This window comes from Engraulis encrasicolus, chromosome 18 (assembly GCF_034702125.1).
Source record: "Engraulis encrasicolus isolate BLACKSEA-1 chromosome 18, IST_EnEncr_1.0, whole genome shotgun sequence".
Lineage (NCBI taxonomy): Eukaryota > Metazoa > Chordata > Actinopteri > Clupeiformes > Engraulidae > Engraulis > Engraulis encrasicolus.
This window is the reverse complement of record NC_085874.1, coordinates 1,364,518-1,373,072: the sequence shown is the minus strand read 5'-3', so window position 1 is coordinate 1,373,072 and position 8,555 is coordinate 1,364,518.

Genomic DNA, 8,555 nt, shown 5'->3' with positions numbered 1-8,555 from the left:
ATACAGCACAGGGTGAACACAGATGGCATATGGAATGTGCAACAATTGCCGGTACCTACTGCAGTACAAGACTACAATTTTAACAAAAAAGGAGTTGACTGGTCTGACAGTTTGATCGGTTACTACCAAGTTCTTAACAAGACGAGGAGGTGGTACAGATCTTTCTTTTACCACTTTATTGACATTGCCATAGTGAACGCGTTCGTCCTCCACAAAGACATGATGGAAAACAGGGGGGGAAAGCCCTTATGTCATAAGGCCTTCCATGAGAAGCTGGTTCATGAGCTCCGGCGTGCTGGACATGGTGAAATTGTCCCCTCTCCTCCACGAACGCCACCACCACCAGCGCCACCACCTGATGCCTTGCATATGCCCGCACACTTCGGGGAAGATGGCACAGAAGGACGGCGACAGTGTGTGAATTGTAGACAGAAGACACCACGTCTATGCACCACATGCGACGTTGCCCTGTGCATGGTACCCACGAGGAACTGCTACAAGTCCTGGCATATAAAAGGCCAGGCAAACGGGGAATAAGGTGAGTACATTGACCTCCATGACGGAGGCGGGGGGTGTAGTCTCCGGGCTGTAGTCATTTCTGATCAAAAAAAAAAAAAAAATCCCACATGTGTCCACAGGGTGCCCCAGCGAAAAGCACACCTGGGCTTGAAGAGCCACAACACCTCGCACAATAAGCACAATAGCTCCAGCTCTGATGACCACCACAGCCAGGACCGAGAATCCGAGGACCGTCAGCCCGACCGTCAGCCCTTGTGATGTGACTGGTCTCGGTAGGATGCAAGACATCCACATTTTTCCTGTTTTTACGTGTTTTCAGTGGATCCTTTGTCCTGGACTTTTAGGTGATGTTTCCACGTAGCAGGATATTTTTTTAGCAGGGTATTTTTTTCTCCTGCTAGGTGTAAACGCAACATGTGGATAAAAAAAATCCTCCATTGAAACAAATGCGTTTCAGACCCCTAAACAGGATATTTTTTTCTCCTGCTATTTTTTTCTCCTGCACCTGGATTTTTAAATATCTGCTACGTGGAAACGGAAGGCCAAAACCAATGCAAAACCAATACAAGCAGGAGAAAAAAATATCCACATATAAAAATATCCAGCTACGTGGAAACGGCACCTTAATAAGACTTGAGGCAAGTTTTTTTTTTCCTGTTTCATCGGGAGAACTGCTTTCAGAGTGACATTTATTTGGATTAACATTCATTTCCTCCTTTTTTCAAGAAATGTGTTTTATTCTAAGTAGATTTGTAACAAAATATAAGAGTGCTCTTTTGACTATTTAGTGATAAACTCCAGACTCGTAGCATTCAAACAAGAGCACGGGGGTTAGTGTAGCACAAACAGGGATATGACTGCAACCCCTGGCGTAAAAGAAGCCAAAAATGTATAAAATGTGTGTGACAGTTAAGTGGTTAAACAAACCAAAATGTGAAATTTTCTGTTATCCCCTTTTCACTTTAATATGAGAGCAGAGTGATTTCACCCCCTCACTTGAGTGTTATTTTATGTGTGCATGCTTGCTGTCACCTATTTGAAGTGACGTTGATGTTGGATTTCATGGAAGACTTTTAAATGCCGCTGTGGGAAGTAGACAGAGTAAACAACAGGTGCACTTGACACTCTTTTCTGACAGAACAGCGGTTTGCAGGCGTTTGCGTTTTCGTGGATATTGTCTTAGTGGATGTTACAGACACCCTAAGTTCCAAAAACTAATGAAGGGAGACATTTACTGCATAAACCGAAAAGCGCACTCTCAAGCGGTCGCCCCAAACAAACCCTTTGAAAAGACGCGCGTACGTAAGATAAACAGAAACACAGTCTTCACTCTCCCTGCGCTCGCGTGCCTGTGAAATCTAATCGAAGTATTTAAGTAAACTACCTGTACTCCACGCTCAATGCGCGAGTTGCTTTCTTGCCTGCTCTTCTCACTGCATTGTCAAAAACAATCAGGGGATTGCCGGTGTTCGGGCTGTTGTTTTCTTCTATGTGTAGTGGGGTGCTGGCCCCTTTAAGGCACAGGAACCACTCAGCGTCATGGGTGCGTCACTTCCCTAATTTCTTGTCTGGCATTTCTTCATAAATAAGCGGTCTTTATGGAGGCAGTCAAGCACACTCTGCTCGTCCTTGGGCGTCTTCCGACTTCTGGCTTCATGCGGCTGTGGCTGTCGTTGCTTCTCTCGCCGAAAATTGTGTCTTTTCACCGGTCCTTTTGGAGGTGATGTTCTCTGGATGACGTTGCCATCTCCAGCGGTACCCAGCACTATCCATTTCTACTAGCTGTTTCATAGCTACAACGTCTCAAGTGTTCGTCTTCTGCACTCCGGCTGCCACGGTGCTCAGCCTGTACCTGCTCCTATTAGTGGTCTCATAGTCGACTGCGTTGCTTCAAGTGTTATCCACTGTCTGCACGCCGGCTAAGCCTTTATCCATTCCTACTAGCGGCTACTTTGTCTCAACCAGTGCCCTCGCTGTACATGTAACGGAGGCTAACTAGCAGAGTTGGCGTGGAATGTTGGTAAAACCTCCCTCCGATACCCTCATACAGTCTCGTGCCGTTGGGCCGAGAGACTAGTCTCTCGGTCCAGCGGTATCGTACTGTGTCTCCTATTGCCGGACCGTTATAGTTGACGAGGTTGCACGTTCAATCCCCGAGGGGGCTGAACAGGTGCAAGATGACCTCCATCACAGTGGTGCCGTGACCTGGATTGGAGTGAGGTTTAAGGGGGAGAGTGTAACGGAGGCTAACGAGCAGAGTTGGCGTGCAACGTTGGTAAAACCTCCCTCCGATAGCCTCATACAGTCTCGTGCCGTTGGGCCGAGGGACTAGTCTCTTGGCCCAGCGGTATCGTACTGTGTCTCCCATTGCCGGACCGTTGTAGTTGACGAGGTCGCACGTTCGCAGCCCCGAGGGGGCGAACAGGTGCAAGATGACCTCCATCACAGTGGTGCCGTGACCTGGATTGGGAGTGAGGTTTAAGGGGGAGAGTGTAATGGAGGCTAACTAGCAGAGTTGGCGTGGAACGTTGGTAAAACCTCCCTCCGATAGCCTCATAAAGTCTCGTGCCGTTGGGCCGAGGGACTAGTCTCTTGGCCCAGCAGTATCGTACTGTGTCTCCCATTGCCGGACCGTTGTAGTTGACGAGGTCGCATGTTCGCAGCCCTGAGGGGGCGAACAGGGGCAAGATGACCTTCGTCAAATACACTTGGGGCTCCGTGCATGCCAACGTCAAACTTCGGGTTAGCGCTGTGTGGTCCAGGACTTCTGGCTGTCCAGTCCAGTGAGGACACGGTCCCCCGGTTGTAGTGGCGGGAGATCTTTCACGCCATGGCGCTGGTTGTAGTAATGTGCTTGTTTCTTTTTCTCCGCTGCGTCTTTGGCTGCAACTACCTGCTTGCTGGGCCACTTGGGCTGCAGGTTTCGGTCGATGGATGGCAATGTGGTGTGGATCTTACGACCCATCAAGAGTTCGGCTGGGCTCACCCCTGTGCTACTGCATGGAGTGGCTCTGTAACACATCAGGGCTAAGAGGGGGTCTTTTTGTTTCAGGATGCTTTTTGCAATTTGCACTGCTCTTTCAGCGTGCCCGTTCCCCTGAGGGTGATGTGGGCTGGATGTGACATGTGTGAAGTCTAGTTCTCGAGCCAAGTCTTTGAACTCCTCACTAGAAAATTGGGGCCCATTGTCGCTGATCACTTCATCTGCTATTCCATAACGGGCAAAGGTGCCTTTCAACTTTGTGACTACCTGGGTGCTGGTGGTGGTGGTCATGTGCAGAATTTCGATAAATCTTGAATAGTAATCAGAAATGACAAGGTAGCTCTGTTTGTTGTGTTCACACAAGTCAATTCCTATTCTTTTCCATGGCCTGTCTGGAAGAGGCGTGGACACCAGGGGCTCCCTTGACTGGGCCCTGCGATGCTCTCTGCAATGGTGGCAGTTCAGGACTCTCTCTTTGATTTTGGCTTAGATGCCCGGCCACCAGACGGAGGCATTCGCTCTGTCACGGCATTTAGTCAACCACTGATGACCGTCGTGGATGCGCTCTATTATGTCAGCTCTTAGTTTCTCCGGAATTACTATCCTATTGCCTCTGACCACTAGGCCCTGGTAGACTGACAGTTCACCTCTCATAGAGTAGTACTTGCTGACAGTGGGGTGACCCTGGTTCGTGTGATCGGGCCACCCCGACTGTATGTATCGGGCCAAGACTTGTAGCGTGTCGTCTGCAGCGGTGGCGGCTCTGATTTGGTCCATTCTCCGATCTGTGGCTGGCATGTTGTCGATGATGGATGCCACGTAACATTCGACATCTGCATTCATGTTGCCCGCCTCTGGTGTGCCACCAATAGGACTCCTGGATAGAGTGTCCGACATGACGAGTGTTTTCCCTGGTGCATACTTGGCGGTGGGATTGAACCTCATCAGTCGCATCAGTAGCCTCTGGCAGCGAATGGGGACGGTATTCAGGTCTTTAGAGTTCATCAGTGGGACGAGAGGTTTGTGGTCTGTGATTAACCTAAACCACTCTAGGCCTTGTAAGTACTTCCCAAACCGTTCACAGGCCCAGACGCTCGCCAGGCATTCTTTTTCGATCTGGGCGTACCTGGTTTCTGCCTCGCCGAGACGTCGTGAGCAGTAGGCAACCGGCTTCCACCCTTCACTGTGCTGTTGCATTAGTACACCCCCGATGCCGTAGCTGCTTGCGTCTGCCGAGACAGCTGTGGGTTTGTCAACATCATAGAACGCCAGGGTAGGTGGGGTCGTAAGGAGCTCTTTGATGCGCTGGAACGCTGTCTGCTGCGCTGGACCCCAAGTCCAGGAGGACTTTGATTTCAAAAGTTTGTACAGGGGCTGTCCCACTGAGGCCAGGTTGGGGATGTATTTCCCCAAGTAGTTTACCATGCCCAACACCCTTTTTAGCTCAGCAACGTTGCTTGGCGATTCTTACTTATTAATTGCAGACACCTTGGCTGGGTCCGGTCGTGTGCCCTCTGCATCTATTTCGTGGCCCAGGAAGTGTAGTCTTTGCTGCCTCAGTGCACACTTTTCCATATTCAGCATGAGCCCTGCTGTCTCCAGGCGCTCCAGCACTTTCTGAAGGCGGTCGTCATGCTCTGCCATCAGGCACGGACTGGACAGTCTGGCATTTGGGCACATGCCAGAAGGGCTGTGGCCCTTTAGAATACCCATCGCGGCCCTTCCAATGCTCGTTGCGGCCCCACAATCATACATTTGGAATTTCTCAAGCAAATATCACGCTACCTGCGTTCAAAGTTCTGTTCAACCAACGTTCTCACATCGTCGTTTCGCTATTTATACCACTGACACTGCCATACATTACACACGGACGGTGGCATATTGATGGGTGGGTCTCATTATGTTTCATGTTGTATTTTTCCTGAATATATATTCCAATGATGTAAAAGTGTTCAAAATAATAAAAAAAAACTATAGCCTACCTATTTATATTTTGCTTTTGTTTGAGACAACTGTAGTAAAGCATTGCTTTGTGGGATCTTTTTTTTTATTTACGTTCGGTTCCCGCCAAAAGAAAAAGAACGTAGGCCTAAAAGATTCATCAACATTCTGAAGCTTGTTATAGAGAAAAACTGACGGTAGATGTCGCGACGCGAATGGACAATTATAGCTATTAAGAAAAATGAATGAAGGTCCAGGAAGAGGAGGAATTAAACGAAAGAAGGGGGAGCGGCAATGGAAATTGTTAATAAAGCACATTTGACTTGACTTGTGGTGTTTGGTGGTCACTACGCGGTGAGATGCTGCCATCTTGTGGTCTTTTCAGGTATTTTCTTAATCAGTTCAGTCCTCCGTTTCCCTAGTGACTGACGATAAACTTCCTGTGAGCATTGCGGTGTGTGGCGGACAAGAAGTGTCCCATAAATTCAAGGTTGTTGTCACTGAAAACACGGTGTTCTGTTCGAATCTATGTCGTAGTATCTATTATGCCAGCTTCTTGGCTTGCTTGGAAGAAGACCATGAAGAAGTGTGTTGTTTTGTCTCTGCAATCGCCAAGAAATCACAAGGCCATTCACACATGGAATAGCACGCAGAGCTCTCTCGCCCACACAAATATGGATATTAGAAGATGTGTTGCACCGCCCGACGCTACGAATAAGACCAGGTAGGGCTGAAGGATTTCCATTAATAATCATTGTTTGTGTCCGCCGTGACACTTTTTTTTAATTTCACGTAAGGTCGCGTTTCTACTGTCATAAGCCAGTCCGTGGCTAGTCTCGCTACTAGCCAAGGTGATGTGATCTGTAAACCTTTTTAGCTTGTGGTAATCTGGGGGCTGTTATAGTTTTTCTTATTCGTACTGTAAGCTTATTCTTAACTTCATGACTTGGTAATGGGCTCTCGAATTGGTGGCTTGTCTTGCTGAAATACATTTTAGTAGCCATATCGATGTAGCCTACGGTATGTTGTTTTGCGTTCAGCTCTGGACTGGTTAGCATAGAAGTTGGACTGACTCCCACTCATAGTCTTGTCATCATTAGCTGGGCCACTGTCCACTGGACACTGGAAGAAGGGGCTTTTGCGTAAAGAAGCGGTGCAAGAGCAAAGCGGACATCAAAAGTGGTTGGTTCATTGATTTTATAGTGTGTGTGTGTGTGTAGGCACGTTGATGCTTGCCTGGTGCCTGTTGTTTAAAGGTCGGTTTCTGAAACTTCAGTGTTTACTAGGCCTACTATTTTATTAATAGTCACAATTTCTCTCTGTGTGGGGCGGGCCAACGAGTGCAGAGTGCGCTTGTTATAACGCACCGTTTTCGACGTGTAGGATGCACCATGCACCTAGTTCTAGTAGGATCAGGATGCACCTTGTGTTTACCAATGTGTTTTTAATGTGGTGCGCGGTCACCAAGTTGTTGCAACTTCCACGAAGTGGTGTGTGTGTGAATGTGTGTCTCTCTCTCTGTGCGTGAGGGGGGGGGGGTTACTGGGGGGTCTTGGGGCCGCGGGGCCGCGTTGTGGGTCAAAATGCCAGGGCCGTTTCTCTATCCCAGTCCGTCACTGTCTGCCATGTTTTCCCCATGAACTATTATGTCGTCCATAAACACTGCAGTGCCCGGTAGGCCTTCCAGGGTCTCCACCATCTTTCTTTGGAATATTTCTGGGGCACTAGAAATCCCAAAGGGAAGGCGCTTGAAACAGTACCTGGTAAAAAGGCGTGATGAACGTGGTGAGTCGCTGGCTTCCCTCGTCCAGTGGTATTTGCCAGAACCCTGACGCGGCGTCCAGTGAGGAGAACACAGTGGACCCACTCAACTCTGCTGTGATCTCTTCAGCTTTTGGCAGAATGAACCTCTCTCTCTTAACATTTTTGTTTAACTTTCTCAGGTCGACACAGATGCGCATCTGGCCTGATTTCTTGGGAGCGGGCAACATAGGGGCGCACCACTCCGTGGGCACAGTCACTTTTTCTATGACGCCTGTGGCCTCCATCCTGTCAAGCTCTTGTTTCACCCGCTTCATGAGGGGGATGGGGACCCTGCGTGCAGTGTGGACGGCATAGGGTTTTGCATCATCTTGAAGCTCAATTCGCACTGGCTGTGTTCTCAGCAAACCAAGCTCTCCCCTTGCACTGCTGACTTCATGTATTCTTTTAACGAGCTTCATTGCCTGTGCTGTCTCTCTGCTCAGAAGGTTGCTCACACTCTCTCCCCTCACAACGTACATAGTGAATGAGTGCCGTCTGCGTTTGTGCACAGTGCTCGCTGTAAATTGGCCGATGCAGTTCAATTTGCCTCCTGGGCTACAGAGCATGGCCCTTGAAGGGTGAAGTTGTGTCACCCCTTTGAGCGTATTAAACGTCTCTTCACTCTGAATGCACACATCTACGCCAGTGTCTATCTTGAAGCTAACTGGTGTATTGTGTATGTTCAGCTTGACAGTCCACTGTTCGCTGCTACTTGACGTTGTGCTCTTAACTGAGCCTAGAAAGTGGGCTACACTGTAAGCTTCATCGTCATCATCTTCGTGCTCGCAGACTTCATTTACCACCTTACTTTTGCACATTCTTTCCCAGTGTCCAGCTCTGTTACATGTATGGCATGTGGACTTAACTGCTGGGCAGAGCTCTTTCCTCTTGTGCATCATTTTCCCACACCTACCGCAAGTATTGCCGCGATCGTAGTGTCTGGTCTGTTGTTCAGTGTCGTTGCGCTGTACACGCGACTCCATTCTGAACTTTCTGAGCCCCCGTGCGACCTCCTCTACGGAACACGCTGCTTCACCACCTTGCAAGCTAACTTGGGCTTTTACCTCCTTTATTTATTTTATTTGACCTTTATACAACCAGGAAGGTCCCATTGAGGTAAAAACCTCTTCTTCCAGGGAGTCCTGGCCAAGACGGCATTAAGACAGAGGAGGCACATGCATTTTATGACATAAAAACAAATTTTAAAAAAAGCACACGTAAGGATATAAGACATATCAGACATAGGGGCAAACAAAATAGACACTGGACAAGACTAACAAGTAAGACCATCAAGCACTAAACAGTAAGA